At 41.3% G+C, this 19,826-nt stretch overlaps 1 protein-coding gene across 4 annotated transcripts in view; it reads right to left on the bottom strand.

The window, feature by feature from the left end:
* LOC117605341 (uncharacterized) overlaps window positions 1-19,368 on the bottom strand; it is a 66,172-nt gene extending 46,804 nt beyond the window's left edge. For 2 of the 4 annotated variants that reach the window (XM_034326575.2, XM_034326577.2), the window contains exons 1-2: window positions 18,870-19,368; window positions 5,308-5,362 (exon numbers count right to left, since the gene is read on the bottom strand). The gene's annotated coding sequence lies outside the window, so the exon portion shown is untranslated. The remainder of the gene's footprint in view (window positions 1-5,307; window positions 5,363-18,869) is intronic. The other 2 variants (XM_034326576.2, XM_034326578.2) reach the window with 1 other exon arrangement.
* Between the last annotated feature and the right edge of the window lie 458 nt (window positions 19,369-19,826).

Raw genomic sequence — 19,826 nt, 5'->3', positions numbered from 1 at the left:
TTTGCAAATATAACGTACCTATGAAGTATTTCTGAACACCGGGATGAACAACTTTCTATCCAATTTTTAAATTTTCGACAGAAATATCATTTTCTCGTAAAGAATTCCAGTAAACGATCGAGTGAGCTTACGTGTCGCGAGTTTGAAACCGCGAAGGCGTCTGGCTAAAAATAAAGGCACAGAAAAATCCGTCGAGTTTGGTTCACGATCGACGATTGGTTAATTGTACATATTCTTAAGACGGCAGAGAACAAGGGGAGGAAGAAAGGAAGAGAGACAGAGTCGGAGGTGAGCGAAGGAACAAGAATGGCCACTGCCAAAACGTCGATGTGGCAATCGCCGCGTTCTTTCGCTCGCTCTGCCAGCTCAGCCGCTCTGCCATCGTTTTAATTTAAGACACCCCTTCAAATGTCACGAATACGCATTCCGTTCTGCGCCGTCTTGTCGCCGGATCGAAAACACACGGTTCCCCCGACTAACCGAATCATCCTTTTCCTCCTACCTCGAAAAACCTCACGTGAGTCATTTTCGACGCGGTTATGCAAGATACCTTTTGGTAAAATAGCAACGATTCTATGTAGACGGGCTGCTCGTAATTTAGAATAAATTATTTTGTTCCTCATTCTATTGCTATTATTTTTTTCCTTTAGCTATAAAATGTGTCTGTAGTTATGATACCTAAAAAATGATTCAACGAACAGTTTTTGCTTTTTACGACTTTGTTGTTGTCCCTCGATGTTATTCGTTCCAACGTCCTCGGAGTGTATTAAATATTCGAACGAGCATCAGCTCGTCTAAACAAAATCTAAATCTGATTTTAACTACAGGTCAATCTTCCTTGCTATTTCGTCTGTTTTGTAATTTATCCGCGGCTACCCGCAAGCTCGAAAGAACTCGAATTATTAAAATTGCACTTGGGATTATCAGCGATGACAGAAGTTCGCGTGTTAATAATCAAGCAATGTAGACAGAAAATTAATAACAACGAACAACTGTTGCAAGTTTTGACGATACGCTTTCGCGAAACTCCAAGAGATGCACGATTGGTATCCAGGCTTTTGATCACCAGGTATCCCTGTCACCGGGAAGAAATGCAGAAGTTGAAACGATTAGAATCCAGGAAGAAACCCGGCCACGTTTCGCGGTAAACAAAGTATCAATGTCTTGTTTACAAGGTGAACCAATAATTCTCTAAAAATAAGAGACCACACGACGACCAAGGCTATGCTGTTACACATTCCTGCGGTACCAAATAAGCTTTTACCGACGACTGTTCGCGAAGCTAACGCGACGCTGACTGAGAAATCAACAACAACCGGATTCAGAACTGAATGGAAGAACGGGATTTCGAATAATCGATAAGGTAACACGAGGTTCAATGAAGTACATTCGCTCGGAGAAATGTAAATCCACGAGATTTGCTTTCGGCTTTCTTTGCGCACCTCCGCGGAGATTTCATAAAATTTTAAGAAACCTCGTAAATATATTTCCCGATGCTGGTTACGACGCAGAAACGAGGAGAAATGCTCGACGGCTGGCGTCGTACAGAAGAGTTTGAACGCAAAGCGTAGCGCGTGTTAAGCGAAGAAATCGATCAATCAAAGTCTACTTGTAGCAAGAAGCATCTGTCCTTCGATGCAAGTTTTTTCGAGCCTTTTTTTACGCTTCTGTGGCCGTTTTTTCTTTACTGTTATCGCGAAAGCTTTTGATTTGTCAAATGATTCATTCCTTTTCTCGTTTTCTTCCACATCGTATTGGATTTTTCATAATACGAGTACCTACACTGATGTCTCGTATAGAAGAATCTAACGAAATTACGAAACGATCGATGTTAATCGCCGTTATCCGTACTATAAAATGTATCCTTGGGAGGCTGTGGACCTTTCACGAGAAAACGTCGTTTTACGAGCAGTTTTCCACGACGGGCCGATGGTCCGGGTGTCTCGTTTTCTAGCAACTCCGCAGGCCCATTCACAGCTAGCCGGTCGTCGGTCACTCGGTCGAGCGTGGTATTCCTGGGGTGACACACGACGCACACCTTCGCTCCGATGGATACGAGGCCTCTCTATTTATAAATGTGGGTCGACGTGGCTGCGCAGCCGGCTCGTTTCGTCATTATTACGAGTCAGCCACGGAAACGGGAGTCCTCGGATTAGCTGCACGCCGGATTAATTGAGACCTCTGGATCGGTAATTGGCCTGACGCCTGAAATAGGTCGATCGAAAGGATTCTCCTTTCTACCCTTCGCGATACTTCTTTTCTCTATAATTTTCCCGCTTTCTTATCAACCTTTCGCTCATTTTTTAATCGATCCAAATTAATCGCTTTCGATGCCACGAAGAGTGATTTTTATTTTCTTATCATTCGAGATGAGCTAGCAATCCTTAACAATTGTTAAGGGTTGAATATTTGATGTAAAAGCATCGAAAGAGAAGTCGAGCATTGCATAACACCGAGACCGTATTCTTTATCGTCGCGCAGAGGCCTTGGAATCTAAAGGAAAACAGTCGCTTTGGTTTTATGGCATGCTTTATGGAACGATCACGGTCAACAATGATAACGATAATGCAGTTTGACGTAGAACGTTAATGGTGAACAGGTTTTAGGAGCTCTGAACGAATAGAGCTTGTGATTTCAGCTGTTCGAAACACTTGTAAATTCGAGTCTGTGTCATTTATGAAGGTTCCTGTTATATTTCATAAAGTGTTCAAACTTCTTTTTTGGTGATCCAGACAGAATACACGTGAAATTGAGCAATCTACCGAGGAACATTTTCGACTACCAGGTGTTCAACAAACGTTTCATCCATATTTCATCCGAGTCAACGAATTGGCAAATTCTCTAGAACCATCTTCATTCTTCCCGCATGACTTTTATAATCGTAACAATCATCGTCCGAATCATCGGTCGATCATTTTTCAGTGGCAATTTAGAACCGAGCGGATACATGCATGTTCACGTATTTGTTGGTACATTGTTTGTTTCGCTGAGCGTGGATGGAGGAGAAAAATATTGTTTGGAGGCAGGCCAACGGCACTATTCCCGGAGTAAGTGGCATAAATAGCGTTGTTGTGGTCGTTGACGAAACGGGAGACCACTTTCCGCGGAAAGAAAGAAAGAAAATTCCCGCGATCCGATGCCAGACACGGATGCTCCCTTTTCACGGAAATCTGATCCGATTTCGTGGCAGAAGATCGTGGCAGCTAGATTTCTATCTAGCGACACAATGATTTTCACTGACGGTGTCAGGAGAAATGATATAAATTAACGCGTTGGATCGCTCGGACTTAAATCTCATTTGAAATTTATTCTAAGTCATTTAGAAAAGTTTCCAATCCTAAGCAGTCTATTTGAATCTACGACGAAACAACGTCTGCCAGTGCAATCGTAAATGTTCGAGTCGAAAATCGAATCAGGCTGCGTGCTTTGTTACTCGCATTTAATGCCGCGTCTAATAATAATATAACAAGGCCGTTCTTCCCGATGTACCGTGAATGCCCGTTCGTTACGACACGTTGCACGAAATTTGAACAACGCCACTTAACGTCCTCGCGATGCGACGATAAATCAACCCCACGGTGTTTTCCACTGCCAGCCGAGAAGCTGGCACCACCTGGGGTGATCAGAAAAATTCTTCGGAACGCGGAGAAACGCGGAAGGAACGCGGCATCGAAAAGATTTTTCACAGAATCAACTCTCCATCTATAATGTTATTCGTCCGAAAGTTGCGAATCGTAAAAGGATTAGCAAAGTGGCTATGGTTTCGATTTCCTTCGAAATTCAACTTTCTGAACATTGTTGTCAACATTTTACTTTCGAGAAGAAAGTTTCTTCATTGATTAACGACCGACCTCTATTTAACGAATATTAAACGATCCGTTGCTTAACGTTTCCCCTGAGAAAAGAGGAACGTGAAAACAATATTTACATTTAAACAGCGATGCATATGCAAACCTAGACTGATTTATCACCCCGGAACGACACGTGTCACGTTGAATTCTAGTTACGAAAGCGTGGGATGATTGTTAATTTATGCTGGTTATAATTAATCCGGTGGAAGGTGAAACGAAACTGGCGCACGTCAAGGGACTTTTGTTTTATCAATTATCTACTGATTTACCTCGCGAACTTTATTTAATTTCCGCGTATGATTTTATATTTTTTAGAGAAACACTGATAAATCTTTAGCACGAATATTCCTACGAAAGAGACTGGATGTGTAAAATTAAAATTCAGAAAATCAGACGTACTTGAATCGAATGAAAAATTAATGGCACACGTTAGAGGCACGAGAAATTATTGGAATAAGAACACGCATAAACTGTGCATAGACGTAGTACTACGTCAATGATCGTGAATGCGTAAACATTGACGCAAAACGATGTTCCCGTAACAAATAAAGCCCTCCTTTGGTCCTGAGTGTATTTTAAGCTACACAAAGAATGTGGAGGCGAACACCTGTACATCTGTTACGAATGACGCAAAAATGCAGATCATGGTTTATTACGTTGCCGCGGGGTCATCGTTGGCCACCACTGTGACTATAATTTAACCGAATGATTGAAAAACGAAGACAGAAGGAGAATTCTGAATACCATTGAAATTACGCTGGTAATTTGCAATGAAAAAATCATTAATTGATATTAGTGTGTGTCTTACTAGTCATGGCTGTTTCTACTGCGTCAGACAACATTTTGAACAAAGATCAATTTAATTAATTATTTTCTTTTCTAGTGATTGCAAAAGTAATGAAAATCAAAGTCCTTGCGGAGGGTCGTTTAACCAGCCTCGACTAATGACACCACTGTCATTAACACTTCCAACGATCCACGTGATTCATCAGGTTTATTAAATCAACGAATTACTTTCGTGCCTAATGAGGTAGTCGAATATTTACTGTACGGATGCGGATGAATGAACGAAAAGCGGCAAGTGACAAAAGCGGAATATTAAGTTAAGCTGACCGGAAGTGAGTCAGCATTGCGTGGTGTATTACGCTACTCGATTGTGATGTAACGTGGCAGGGTAAATCGAAAGTAATGTTAATATTTTTACAACGTAGTAGAACTTTGACAGTATCCGAAATAAATAAATAATAATTGATGGATGGTATTTTTCTTAAAACTTAATCACCTCTCAAGGGGTTGAAATCGTTCCTCATAAAACCCCAATTTCACCTTCATTCAAAAATCATTTCCCGTGCATCGTTTAACGATTCGACGAAACTGAATCTCTTGATATTCAACGGTAGAAAAAAACACGATTATAGAAACAGTGTGTCGTAAATAAAAGTGAAAGCAACGTTACCTTGCGCGCTTTTGCCGTGCTTGGTCGCCGTTTCGAGTCACACACGTTGCTCGATCTGCAAGCAAAAAAAAAAAAATAGAACCTTGTTAGAAAAATTGTTTCAATCGTAGCTTCAGATAATGACTAGTTTCTCGCGAAATCACAGTACAAACGATACTTTGTTGCAAAAGAAAGGTTTCTTGTTACATCCGAGGGAACGCTTTCACTGCACGCTGTAATGATCGATGAAACGTTAACAGCGATCGAGGAAGCATGAATTGATTCTTGGGTTTTTTGTACCAACGAAACCACTAAATGATTTTTATTCATCAACGATTCTGTGAAACGAATGTTTATACTTTCTACAAACGAATGATAACAAGTAATTTTTCTGCGAAAGATTGATTTGATAAAGCGTACTATAAATTGAAATTTCCTTATAATTGCATTATTTCATTAAAAAGAAAAGAATTTTCGATCACACCATTAGGTGATATCAATGAGAGTTCATTTGTCGAAGAGATAAATGATTCTTACCGCTGTTCACCATCGGTTCGAGTAAATCATAGGAAAAACAACGGAAGTATAGAACTACGATGACCGTGAACCAAAGGACCCGGCCGCTATGCGTTATTACTGAAGTTCATGGGTCAAAGTTCGAACGCGAGCTTCGCGTATGTCGGTCATGAATGTTTATATCGTGTGACCACGGACTGACCTGGTTGGAAATGCGGCTTTTCAACAATGTTCTTCCCGGCCTAACGTTACACCTACACGCTTATAATTTTCTAAGCAAATATCTTGTAAAAATTTGTATTATTATTTGAAATAAATATATGAATATATCCTGGATTAAATAATTTTCTTTCATTTAATTCCGAAAAATTTTCTTCGAGTTTCCTCGATGATCGCGAAGAGGAATTTCGCGAGCTAGTGACTCAACGATCCTGGTCGACCTGGTTCAATTTTTAAACCCGCCGAGCAACTGGTCCAACGACGAGGGCAGATGAAAAAAGAACGAGTGCATCGGCGTGCGATCGCGTCCCGACGTCGATGCACGCGTCGCTTGCATCAGAAATAGCCGGTACGGTAATAAAAGTTCTCGGAAGACGCGCGAACTCCGCGTCACCAATTACGGAGTTGCACCGGGTCGCAACGCCGAAATATTGCGAATAATTGCCGGGTCAGGATCGTGTTACGCGAAATTTTCAACGTTCGGCTTCTGACTCATTACGGTGACTTGTGTTCCTCGAGAGAATCTTTGAAAAGAAATATCCCTTGACAAAGAGAATTTGAAAAGAATGTGAAAAATAGAGAAATTTATTTTTAGATATGGCTAAAAGCAAATGGGATAAAGTTGGCTACAGGAGAGAAATCATTCGTCAAACTTGCTGGTACATGAAGGGAAAATTGACGGATGATTTTTTAACGCGTATTATTTGAAAATAACGCGAACAGTTTATGAATTCGATGTGCAATAAGCCCTCGGCACGTGTATCGGGAATCTCATTTCTCCCATGCGCGCCACCATTAAAACGGGGCTTTATTAAAACGTTATATTGATGGCGTTACAATTTTAAACAATGCACGAACGCGACGAGCGGAATGAGCATTTTCATGCTTTATTGGAAAATCGAACCGAGGTCTTCCATTTTTTTTCCCGGAGAAATTATCATTTTTGCACGACACGGAAGGTTGCTCGTTTTCAACACCAAATTATCTATTTTTCAAGCGAAATTAGAAATAAATATTTCTATAAAATTTACGGTACACTTATTTTTCCTGCACGATTAAATTCTCCAAAATCCTTAAATACATACACGGAAAATTTTACACCGATAAAGAAGCAATTATAACTTCGTCCAAGCTGTTTATCACACGTGTCAGTCGTCGTGTTAATAAATGACCCATCAATAATCGCCAAAATTTCACGTTTCTCGTCGGAACCGTTACACTTCGTCTCACGACGAAATGGTTCGCGTTCAGTGACGTTTTCAGGGGCCAGAATTTGAATACGAAAAGACAGAGAAAGCCATTCCAGGTACGATGACGTCTTCCATTGTTTCCATTGTCGCGGTGACTCGACACAATGATCGCAACAAAACGATCGAACAATGGACTCGAATCCGGCATGACTTCCAAGTGAAATTCCATCGACAACAACAGAGTCATGCTTGCTCTTCGAGCCAAGAAAAAGAAAATTAATAAAAAGAAACGATCTGCACGATAATGGGTGATTCCCGTGAATCTGACCGTTTGCATCATCGACCACTCGCAAGAGTCTCCTTGTTTCGTAATTCATGTTACTGAACCGACTGATTTATCACGCTACTAGCTTATCGCGTTTCTATTCCTTTTTTTCTTTGATACGTCGATTTCTCTGTCTCGTAAGATTCTTTTTATTCAAACAACTTCATCCGTTCCAACTTGTACATTTGATTATTTATTAATGAAGAAGAAAAAGAAGAAGGAGAAGACTTTCTTCAGCCAAGAAAATCCTTGGAAAAGAGTCAAAGTATATATATTTCTTCTTTAAATTCGAATAAAATTTCCTAAACTCTGTTCTGCATCGACAAAGAGTTAAAACGATCCAGGGCGTCTCTCTGCACCAATTCGAAACTCTACATCTTTCCCAGCTTCTGGAAACTTCCAAGAATAGCGGGGACAATCGGTTCGTTCGCGATTTCCAGGATCTTCGAGCACCCCTAATTTCGAATAATAGTCGACGCGATTCCAAAGTTTCGTCGCGTTTTCGAAACGAGCCAGAGTTCTGGTCGCGTCTTTCAGGCGAGATTTCATCGTCGCGGCACATCTTTAAAAAGTGGGGAAAAAAAAGTAAAAGGTAGAAGGGAGTGGCGGCAATGTTCGTCGAGGGGGTGAGAAGAAACCGAGAGGGTAGTATTGATCGCTCACCGAAAACATTCGCTCTCGTCGACCGACTTTTTTTCCGCCACGAGGCGAACTCGAGGAAAAACGTAGAAACGTGTGTCGCGAGTTTTGCATGCATAGCTCCGTGGCAAAAGGAGGAAAAACGTGGAATACGACCGGTCGTTATATCCCCTTTTATCCCGTTAAACAGGCTGCCCGTGCTATCTGGCCGCTCGGAAATAACGGGCGTAATGAACGTAACGAGTTAACAATTACACGCGTCCAGAAAACGTTGAGATATCATTCGCTTTTTGCTCGTCTACCGACAACAGCGTGTCTCGTTGCGATTTCTCTTTTATCTTCGTTCGCGAACATTCGTGTCCGTCGGAATTTTTATTCCCCCCTTCGTCGCGATAAGCGAAGAACAATTAAGCGATCTTTAGCTTGTTCGCGTTCTTTTCTTCTTTCTCGTCGCGTTCACGCGTTCACCGACACTGAGGATACGATCCAAAAATAATACAAGCTGATTCGAATCTGACGAGATACCTTTTAAAGCGTTTCAAATAAAGAATTATCATTTCATATGGGAAATTAAATACTTCGCGTACTATATGAATTTTTGTTCGTACTGTGCCGTTTAACTTTAGCATCCGTCAACTCGCGCGTCTGGGACAAAAATAAGTAGCTCGTACAGTTGAAGAAAAAATCTTTAAAACCCCAGGAACCACACGAACGTAAACACAACATATACGTTCCTCGAGAACTACATTTCGTAATGGCAAAAATAAACGATAGTTATTTAAAGCGTCAAACCCCAGTGACTCACCCTGTACCCGATAAACACATCAAACTCGAATTAAAGCTCTCGCACCACCCACGCCCGAGAAATACTTCCATGAACGACGTTTCGTAACACCTTTAACCATCCAACCAGTCTACCCTTCACCAGTGAACTTTCACACACTACCCCAAATTCGTAGCTGCCTTTCCGAGGGCTGGTTTTCCCCTCAATGGGGGAAATGAGCGGAATTATCATTTAGAAAACATCGCGATATAGAAAGTGCCAAGGGTGTTCAAAGGGTAATTATTTTATTTTCTTTCTTTTCATCGGTCTAATATATTCCCTAGTGTCTATGCAAAAGGAGAAATTCTTAGACTCTCGTTCGTTAGAAAACACCCCTGGTACTTGGTCCCGTTTAACGGGGGGTTGTTCGTCGAAATTTCAAACAGGGCAACAGCTCTGACGGAAGATAAATTCTCGAGATAGCGAAGCAAGCAGGACGAAACGTGGTCGATCAATCGTGAGCGAAGTAGAACTTCAGCACGATGGTTAAAGTTACCTTCAGTCACGCCCCGGGTTCGACGACCTCGCGTGTTCTCGTCAGCGTGATTCGAAGTTACGAACGATAGAAAAACGTACACGAAATATGTATTTCTGTGTCGTCACAGGGATACATTGGTTAATTCCTGGCGATCGATCATCCAGGGTCGCTGGTTAAAATAGCACGCCACCCTCTTTTCGTCGACGTCATCGCTGTGTCCTTGAGAGATTTTAACACAGACGCGGAGGGTTGTTTCTTGAATATATTTTATATTAAACGTTGATAAAAATGATTTAATTGAATTTAAATGAAATTTTTCTCAAGACCTTGAGCAATATATATTTTAAAGAGAAAGACATCAAAACTGAACAAATTACCCTCTGTTTACCTATATATTCGCTGAAGCTTGTTTTCCCCGGAGGAGCAATTTTTCCCCTGAATTTCGTGTAATATCGTGGCACCATTTATTTTTCCCGTAATTCATAATTTCTCCGAAAACAGAGAATTGCGTTGAACAACCGAGTGCTTCCTTCCAACGCGGTCTTGTTAATCCACGAGTTCATTAATATTAATAGCCGGGCAAACGGGAAAATTTCAAGATACGTATTATTTCACCTCGTTCTTTCCCGTTTTCTCTTGGTTCGAGACTCGAATTACACGGGAACGAAATAAATTTATTCACCTTCAACCCTTCGCGTCCAATGTAAGTCAACATAAAGTTTACTGTATTCAATTATTTTACCCTACCAAAAAGATATGGATTCGGAACATCCTTTCATCTGGAAGAAACCGGACAAATGTTCCAAATTTTCTTCACGTCCCTATTCTATTCGAGCGGGTCTCGTTCGCAGCTTAAGAACGCATCAAAGCATCGAGGCCAGCCTAAAAGCTGCCGTATCCCGATTCCTGACCACCCCTGAATTCCCCGGAAGCCTTTGGCGGGGGCAAGAACGCTTTCAAGCGTCTCGCACGAGCACGCGGAGCAACGCCGGGGCCCGGAAGGCAGCTTGCAACGTGGGCGGAAAAGCTGAGATCAATATCAAGCGCGAATTGGAACGTTACGCGGTGAAAATCGACCCGTGACCTAGTGTGGACCCGCCCGTAGGTACAGCGCAGCCAGTGGCGCCATTCGAAACACCACATACACACACACACACACACACACAGAGGAAAACCATGCGTATTAACGTCAGAATTTTCGTTCTCCCAACGGCAGCGTAATCCGCCTCGCTTCAAAGCGTCTTAATTTCGTCGACGACCTTCTCCAAGTTCCGTACCCTCCTCTGAACGCTCAGCAATTTACTAAATTTTCAACCGGAGTTCCTGGCACGCTTTTAATTCCCACGGAGGGAATCCCATTTGTTTCGCGTAATCTTCCCTATTCCGAGCTGGCCCCCCCTCGAACACCGCGACGTCGTTGACGGTTGAAACGTCTTCGAGAAATATTTCATGAGGATTTTCAGAAACGACGGAATTATGAGCGCAGCTACCGTGTTTCCACCGGAACGCTAGCGCGGTAAGTAGTACGAGTAGACGATCGGTCAGCCGGAGGGCAACGTTCAGAGAATTTATTGTAGTTCGAGAACTTGGAATATTTTGGCTAATTTGATTTATCGAGGATAATTTGAGGATATAAACGATTGATTCTAAGGAAGTTCGATTTTGAATTCGGTGTGAATTCCAATTATTCAAAGAAGTTACTTTCCTAATTATTCCAACAGTTTAGTCTACGCGTGAGTAAAAGACAAAAAAGTGTCGAGATGATTGCGAATTTGAAAGAATGAAATAAATGACAGATGAATTTGTATATTACCGTAATGGAAGAGTTATCAAATCTGATTGAAGAGAATTAGAAAGCGTTTTTGCTTCCTCATTTTGTTATTCAATCGTGTAGCGGTGTTTTAAATACTGCGTTAGATGATGACTTTTATTTTCTCACGACACTTGATGGATGTAGAAAGGCGAGTCATTTGCGTTATCGAAGTGGAAACTCGCAAAGTAGACAGACAGTGATGCAGATTTTACATCGTTTTGTCAGAATCATTCAAAGTTTCACGAATTAATGAAGAAAGGAGTAATTTGCAGAACGGTTGTGTAAATTAAGGAACTGTTATTTCCTTGGTATGAAAATAGCGAATAATTATAAAATAAAAGTTGGAAGCTACTGAAAATGACAAGCACGACTCGTGAGTGTATTTTCCATTGATCCCGATTAATTTCATTGTCACACTACTATTACTGACCTCCTTTTCATCGACCCAAAAAGGAAGGTTCATCTAGGAACCTCGCAGACGAATGGGACATGGTGTTTTAGCTACTTATTTACAGGAGGTAAGTTCCAAGCATTCGTCACAGCAACATATGTGCTACAAGGAAGCCACGGTGAATTACTATTAGAGTAGACCTAGCATTAATTCCCAGTGCGGTAGATTAAGAGAACACTTGCTAGGTTTCCTCTCACTCGCACATCTTCCCCTAGCTCTTCCGGTAACAGCTTGGATTATTTACTATCCTGTGTATTATTTATATTTTTCTTGAACACGAAGTAATTTACTTTATTTTCTTAAATGTTAGAGTTTTGCTCAGAAAGACAAATGGCAATTTTTTCGTCTTTACTTCTTACAATTTCGTACAATTTCATTATCAATCTAGATTATTATATGAATGGAAAACAGAAAGCGGTGGAATAATTTATTCATATGTAATTAAGAAATTTATGATATGTGAGGATACCCTGAAGATTCATTAGTAACTCAATTGTACTTTTAATTGAGTCATTAATAATGTATGATCGCGATAATTAAAGGTGTGTCGATTTACTTATCTATAGGGGAATACACAGATGACGATTAATTAAAGATACATTAATTCTAAAGCGATTTTTAACCACTTATATATTAATTGATAATTTGTGGAAATAAAACTTTGAAAATAAAAATTTTTCAAGAATGTTCGAAATTTTCAAGCTTGTCTATGTAAGAGTTCGTTTCAATCGTGCAATACTGGGTATGCAGAGTAAAGAATACAAAGCAAGTAGATTATGACAGTCATGGTCAGACAACGAGTTCACTCGGCGAAGACGTATGTAAATACATCAACGTATTTTCATTCATATGTGCTCAACGAAAAGTGAACAGAATGAAACCACTTTCCTATTCAGAAGAAATAGAAACGTCAACTACTCCAACGAAACGAAAATAAAAGAAAAGTATAGGAAGAAAGAAGGCTCGATGAAACGAGAGTAAACGTAACCACGTTCTATTTTACTTTTTGTCCCTCGAGTATCGATAACTCTGTTGAACCTTTATTGGTAAACCCTTGACCGACTTCGACTTGGATGCTCAAAAAGGTCGGATCGTTTTATGCCTGCGTGAAACAAAGTGACTCGATCCAGCAAATTTTCTTGTCACACCTGTGACACGAAAACGAGAAGCACTTCTTGTTTCTTAGAAAAAAATAAAATAAAAAAAAAAAAACTGAAAAATGAAAATTTTAGTCTCGTTTTCCGGATTCCATTGTGCCATTGAAATTCACCGTCTTTAGTGTTCTATTGTCTAACCTTATTGTATTTTTAATGAATGTTACTGCTACGATTTTGCATAATTGCTTCCATAATTATGGACAAAGATGAAAAAAACTTGAAATATTAACTTTTTAGCAGAAAGATTCCTAGAGTTAAAACTGGTATTTTAAAATCTTCTTAGAACAAAAATCAATAATTTTGTATGCCCCAAAGTAAAGTTGAATCATCTGTTTGAAGCACATCACCGATTCCCACAGTCACGATGTTATTGAAGCCATACTTTTTCAACGCGCCTCATACTAATGAGGTTAGTATATCATAACGTCTGGAGAACGAGTGCAGGCCAGAGATAAGTCCTTTATTTATACGAGGAATTAGTACGGCCTCAATGTATGCGCGCTGGTACACAGCTCGAGGAATCTGCTATTATTTCGATGCAGCTACACACACGTATACACGGTAGCAATAAATTTAGCGAGGTAATGCGTATACTTTGCCGTCGGAAGTAAATCTTCGGGGAGGTGTACGCCCCCTTTCGCTGCATCGGAAGCAGCTTTCTCGAAACGCGACGTGTCTGCGGCGTGGTCGGGCTGCAAAATCGAGAATCCCGTTTAAAAGCACGAATTCACCGAGCTGAAAATCGACTGTCGACGAAAACGACTTGAAATTTCTGCTTGTTAACTCTGGCCCTTTGTGCCAAGAAATTTTCCACGGTGTAATTGCACATGAAAATTCATTAAAACAGCTTTTCCACTAAGCAAAGCAGAAATTCGAAAATGCTAGCTACTAATTCCATTTCTTCGTTCCTTACAATATTTAAACACTCGAGATAATACAGAATTATAGAAATCCTATGAAAAATATAAACTTCTATCCCTTAAACTTTATCACATTATGTAATAATTAACGAAGGTTCCCATTAATCTTAAATTACATAATTACTTATCTAACTTAGACCTAAGTCGAGTAACGTCGAGGAATTAAAACTATTCAGAATTATTAGCTGCATTCCACAAGGCCAGCTTTGTACAAAAATCTATATATAACTATGACACAGAATTGGTGTGTCTTCTTCAAAATTTCGCGAACAAATAGCGAAAGACGAGATGTTAAATCACGAAGAGGAGACACAACGAATATTCAAGCTCGAAATCATCGCTATAGGATGTTTCATGTAAAGAGAGTACTTATAATACACACGTATGGTATATTGAGCCATAAATTCCCGCGGATATCAGGTGAGTTCTAAGCGAGCTTGGAAAATTATGACTTGCCGGAAAATGCGATAGATGATGCCGAAACGAAAACGAAGCGCCACGGGACCGAGCATCGACCAATCGGCGAGGTTCTTGTGTAACTCGTGCAGCCACTGATTGGAACGGGCGTGGGAGTATCGAATCGATTAGACCGCCGATCGATTGTCGCACAGAGCTCTCTCGCCTCGTCCCGGAAACCCTTCGCTATTGCTCCACTTTCGATGCTGCCCGTCTGATTCCTTCGTCTCCCTACTTTCCTCTTGATCCTCTTATTTTTCGCCTCTTCGTGCACTTTTTTCCTCCTCGTGTTTATTCATCGACTTTTGTTTCTCAGTTATATTAAGAAGGCTCTTGTAGGTCGCTCATTTGCCAAATTGATTAATTCCACAAAATAAAAAGTGGAGACATCGATGAAATATAAGAAATTAAGCTAGAAAGACTCATTTCCACTTTGTTCAATTATAAAATTTCCATACGATTGTTTTACGCGATGAATTCGTAACGATTTCTGCTATTCGTTCAACGATTCTTCTCTCGGCACGAGCACGCGTCGATGGATCGAAAACACCTCGTTTCCTATAATTGCACGGCAAACATTGCTTAATTACCTCCTCGACTGGCTTTTAAAACGTGGTTACATAATGCAAAGGTTCCGGCCGTGTCGGTGCTGTTACCGGTTCAGCCATCGACACAGTGGAATCCCGTGTTTCTCGATGAAAGAGAAAGAGCAGGATATTCGTCAAAGAAAGTAATTTGCAAATGATCTCTATTTTCAGTATTGGATTTCTCATTTCCTATGCCACTCTGGATTGCTCATAATTCGTGTCATGTTTAACAAAGGAAATTTTACAAATTGACCGAACAGACGTTAACGAATTGTCCAAACGAGTCGTGGAATATTACCAAAAAATAATTCCAATGCGTTCGTTGAAGAATGTTATTAGCGGGCGATAATTGTCGGACGTTAAGTGCAGCTAATGGAAATTTGTCACAGAAAAAAATACTAATTACCGATCCGTTAATTATTGATCGCAAGTAAGCGAAAGAGTCAGTGTGTGGTTGTTAAGAGTTTCCTCTTGAACGGTTATTTAGCGAGGATGATAATGGTGGCATAGTATTTAAAGGGTTCAAACAAACGAATCAGTGTATCGCGGTTTCGTCTGGAAACCGACCCCCTAAACGTAGTCGGTTTCATCCCTAATTTACAAACGAGTAAAGCGAAGGGTAATGCGTCCGTGCAGTTTGGCCCCGTTAATATCCCGTTAATGGACACCGGAACGGGCAACCTTGAAGAGATAAATTCCGCGATAAGGCCGATAATTAACGCCGCTAATGGCCGTTATTATCCGACAGGCATAAGGGAAAAACGTTCCAGAAACGCGTGCAAATTTCACGCGTTAATCGAGCGGCTCGCTTCTTGTCTCTTATTCATCGTCCACGATAATGATGGAAGCGTACAACTTACGTAATAGGATCGTCGTCTCTTCTTCTACGAACAGACAATGATCGTGTAATCGAGAAAATTGTCTCTTTAGCGTGTTATCCATTGTATTGTCCGAGAGAATCTGATAAACCGACCAGAGGAGACCGAAAAATTAATAGCGTGAAACGGTTGTTAAATAACAACTTTCTCGCGTATAAAGAGGCAGCTTGTAATTAGCGCGATAGAAGAGCGCCGCGTTATTAGATGACGCAGACGGTGTTCAGTTTACTTAGGGAGGAGGATTACGAACAACGCAATAATGACTATAACGTATCACTCGTGCATCTAATAATTATATAATACAACTAGCTCGGCATCGTAACAGCGTTAAAGGTGTCTATTACTCTTCCATATGTGTCATCCTGACAGCAGCTAGCAATAGTCTATCATCTTCGTTTATGAAAACATTTATGAAACTGATTTTATAAGTAAAATTTTCCTTTCTGTCGTTAATCAAATAGCAAACGAATGCAGTATATTTTTCCAGAGTATAAAAAAGATTTTGAGAGCATTAAATCTCGAATATTCAATTTCACTGCTATAATGTATCCCCCATGTTTGTGACAGGTATCGAACTACCTCGTATAAACGTAAATCGATCCTTTAGCGTGCTTGTTATCCGAGGAACATGCACTTTACAAGAAAATAGATACACTCCTTTCAAATTGAACATATTTTACGCTATCTCTTTCACCTTTCATCGCGAGCAGGGTGTTTGAAAATCTACCAGCGAAATGACTGATTCAGCCATTTAAATCTTCCATTCAGAAACTGCAGACGAATCTACCAGCCAGTGTTTCACGTATCTCTTCTTTGATTCTACGATAAGTTTGTGACTGAGAATATTAATTAGACTCACGATTATTAGTTGAATGCCACTCGTCGATTTCACCAATTTCTCAATTTTTCCTCCCCCATAACTTTGAAGCGCCTCCAATCGAACGTTCCTCGTTGCGTTTCGAGCTCCGTGTCACGGATCGCTCGATGATTTACACGCTTCATTAAATCGGGACGTCAAAACGATCCGGCGTAGGCCGCACGCGAGTAACCGTGCACGACGCGAAAGCGTCGAGCCATAAATCCGCGAGAATGGAATAATTGACGGCCGGTAGGGAAACGATTGCGAATCGAATCGGTAGAAAAGCCCTCCCCCGTTCTTTCGTTCCTCGTGATCGTTTTGCAAACTTAATTGGCGTCCGCTTAAGTGGCCCGACCGGTCAGATCGCATCTTTACGCGTAAACAATGATCGACTTTCCTTTTCGTTTCGCAACGAGAAGATTCGCTTCGTTTCGGCTATCTGTCGGCCAGATCGCAAAAATGAATATCGATCCGCGAGTGTTCCGCGGTCCTATCGTTTGCGAAATCGTCGTCGAGCAGCCGCCATCGTGATATATTTAAGCGAGACCGTCTCTATTGGTAAACGAACCGGAATCTGGGCCAGTTACAACACCTGTCGAGCCCTCGACGGATGAGTTGTTCGTCGAGACGAATGCCAAATTTCTTTGCGTTATTTAGCTTAGACGAAGATTGCCCACTTTGCTCGACCGGACGATAAATGGCTCGTTTAGTTACAGCGAAAAGGCGACAATTGCTTGTCACGATATTTATTTATTTGTGCGCTCAGATCCTTTGTACAATAGAGTCGACTTGGCACGATAAATAAATAATTGGATAAATACAAAATTGAATATAAATTACTGATTTTTCCAAACGCTATTATGTTCGGCTATAATTGAAATGTAGTTATCGACTCCAAGTACAGAAGGAAATGCATCGAACTCGTGCGCTAAGGGTGCATGCACAACAATCATGCAACGTGATACACATGTACATACCCTTTTATCAATAGCCTTATATGGCGCACGTTGATTTAAAGCCCGCACGGTTATGCAAGCACAGAAGAATGCTTTGCTCGCGAACAATATAAACTGTGCACGATACAAATTACAGCTGTCAACGTAGCCACTCGTGAAACACAAATGACCCGATCTTCACGCTTACTCCACCGTAAGTCAATATTTACGGGCTGCTTAACGCGAAAGGGTAAACTGCACACAAAACGCGGAAAATTCCAATCGATTTATTCTCTTTGAATGCCAGCAATTAAATGAAATCATAGATAATTTACATTCTTACAGAACTGTGTGTGTAGGTAATGTAAATATTTACTATCATTCTACAAACTCAGCTAGAGGAATACGAAATTATAGCGGAATAGAACATCGTAGTATGCATATAATTCGGAACGCGTTTAGGGAAAGAGTTATCAAAAGTACCTTCATGGTTCAACGATGCAACCTGCGTTATCACACGCAAAGCGCCTTATCATAAATATTTCAGGTATCTTTCCACCTGAAACCACCTGAAATGGGAGTGTTTCATTATCGTCTCTTCATTCAAGATTCCCAGAGTTTGATGTTTCAAAAGGTAAACAGAAATGAGGAAGACGTTTCGGTCATCGAAAACATTCATTTCTGGCCGATGTGGAACGACGCGTCAAGAAACAAATAGAAAACATCGAGTTCCCCGAATCTTGTTAAATAATTATAACGCACTTAAAATAAATACTTCGAGAAAATTCAAAGATTTCTTGAATACCTATTTAAATTCCTTTCCAAATGACCCCGAATAAACGTGTACATCAAATCCATGAAATTCCCTCAAACGTTATCTAATAATCCAATTACCGTGACACTGTGTACTTATCGAAAAATCCTCGATTATCCACGATGCAGTCTGAACAGCCCTCGGCCGTCGCTTCCGGTATCACTCGGTACACCCCCAAACTCTTACGCAACGGGCTCGTTTCATCGTGATCGCGCGTTTGAAGAGGCACGTTCACTCCCATGTGTGATATCGAACAATAACAACAACAATAACAACAGAAGAATCGAGTTATCCAATAAAGGCACCGTCGATTCCTGTTCACTCGCGAGGGTAGTTGTTGCGGGTGGTCGTGAAATCGCCTAACCCTACCTGTCTCGCCTATCTTTTTCTCCCGTGCTCGCTTAAATCGACCAACCACTCACACACATATACACGTATACGGAAGAGGCACGGATATATATATATATATATATAGGTAGAGCGTGACAGAGCGTACACGTGCCGCGCGTTCGGGGATACACACCTGCACGTGTTACTCCTCGATGACGTCTAGACGAAACGGGGACCGTGCACCTGGCTCTCACACCACCAAGTATCTCGTCCCGTATCCCTGTTCACTTTGGCCCCCGATCACGCTTTGTGCCCGTCTTCGCACTGCTCCAACTCTCTTTTATCTTCGTTCGCGTCCGATGTGCCCGCAAACGATCTTCTATGCACACGATGCGCGTGTGTCACGGGGTTGGATCGCGTTCTTCGGTCACCAGCGTGTGTATCTGTGAGTCGTGTGTAAAAATGTGTATATATATATAGGATGTGTTGTGAGTGAGTGTGTGTTGTGAGTGTGAGTGTATGTGTGTGTGTGTATATGCGCGCGCGTGTTACGTCGACGTGCAGCCGCGACTGTACCACAAGAGCTGTCAGATCGGACGCGCGTCGACGCTGATTATGGCGAGAACGTGATACAGTAATCGAGGAACGAGGTAACACGCAGCTCGGTGTACCAGCGGAGACTGCCGGGTCCCCCTCGGTCTCGCCGAGTGCTGGCCGCTATAGTGGAAAGGTATATAGCGCGCTCGTAGCGTGTGTATACACCGCGCTGCTGGATTCAACCGAGAGAGGGGTCGTTCGGGGAGGTCGGGGATAACTGAGACTCAATGGTGGGAGATTGAAGCGTGTAAGGGGCAGGGAGAGATCGAAAGGAGTGGGGGAAACGGGCCGAGAGAGGGGGAGGGCGCACGCTTCTAGGTGCTGTGACGTAAGGATGCCTTTATATCGGTTTACTATCAGTGAAAGGACAATCTTTAACACGGATGAAAACGAAAAATTTTTTTCACAGCATGAATCTGCACACTCTAAAGATTCAAGAAAGTATGAAGTAGTTTTTTGAGAAACGAAGGGAAATTTGTCAAAAATTTGGTTAAATGCAAGAGAATATGGGAAGCTGCAAACTTTCAATTTCATTTTCTTTGGACAATAGTCT

The sequence above is a fragment of the Osmia lignaria genome, chromosome 3 (genome assembly GCF_051020975.1).
Source record: "Osmia lignaria lignaria isolate PbOS001 chromosome 3, iyOsmLign1, whole genome shotgun sequence".
In the NCBI taxonomy this organism is placed as follows: Eukaryota; Metazoa; Arthropoda; class Insecta; order Hymenoptera; family Megachilidae; genus Osmia; species Osmia lignaria.
Note: the sequence above shows the minus strand (reverse complement) of the source record. Positions and strands in the feature narration are given on the sequence as shown.